Source organism: Rutidosis leptorrhynchoides, chromosome 10 (assembly GCF_046630445.1).
Source record: "Rutidosis leptorrhynchoides isolate AG116_Rl617_1_P2 chromosome 10, CSIRO_AGI_Rlap_v1, whole genome shotgun sequence".
Lineage (NCBI taxonomy): Eukaryota > Viridiplantae > Streptophyta > Magnoliopsida > Asterales > Asteraceae > Rutidosis > Rutidosis leptorrhynchoides.
Window position 1 is genome coordinate 215,845,147 of NC_092342.1, and position 698 is coordinate 215,845,844.

Below are 698 nucleotides of genomic sequence, written 5' to 3' on the forward strand. Positions count from 1 at the left end.
AAAGAAGATCCAAACGAACATCTTCGAACCTTTAATAGGATTTGTACTCTATTCAAAATCAGAGAAGTTGAGGATGAACAGATCTATCTCATGTTGTTTCCCTGGACTTTAAAGGGAGAAGCCAAAGATTGGTTAGAATCGTTACCTGAAGGAGCGATTGATACATGGGATGTTTTAGTTGAAAAATTTCTTAAAAGATTCTTTCCGGCATCTAAAGCCGTGAGACTTTAAGGAGAAATTGTTACGTTCACGCAAAAGCCAAATGAAACATTATATGAAGCGTGGACAAGATTTGGAAAGTTTTTGAGAGGATGTCCTCAACACGGTTTAGATACTTATTAAATAGTACAAATATTCTACCAAGGTGTCGACGTTGCTACACGAAAAGACATCGACACAGCAGCTAGTGGTTCCATATGAAGAAAACTGCTACCGAAGCTCACAAAATTATTGATAATACAGCCTGCCACTCACATGAGTGGCATCATGAAGCGTCCCGTTCATATCGAATATAAACGTCACGTACTCATTGGTGTCATTGCGAGGTATTGATCTCTATATGTGACATTTTTAAAAATCTGCATACGTTTTTATGATACAAACCTTAATCTTTATTATAACCAAAGGCTTAAACAACATAATAATGATTATCGTTTAGCGATAATCTTAGTCTTACAAACTTTACATTTGATAATAAC

General features: G+C 35.7%; 1 non-coding gene across 1 annotated transcript; it reads right to left on the bottom strand.

The window, feature by feature from the left end:
- Positions 1 to 222: 222 nt before the first annotated feature.
- On the bottom strand, positions 223 to 329 carry LOC139873993 (small nucleolar RNA R71). Its single transcript, XR_011767699.1, has one exon. It is a non-coding gene; the product is annotated as a small nucleolar RNA R71 (small nucleolar RNA).
- Positions 330 to 698: the final 369 nt, after the last annotated feature.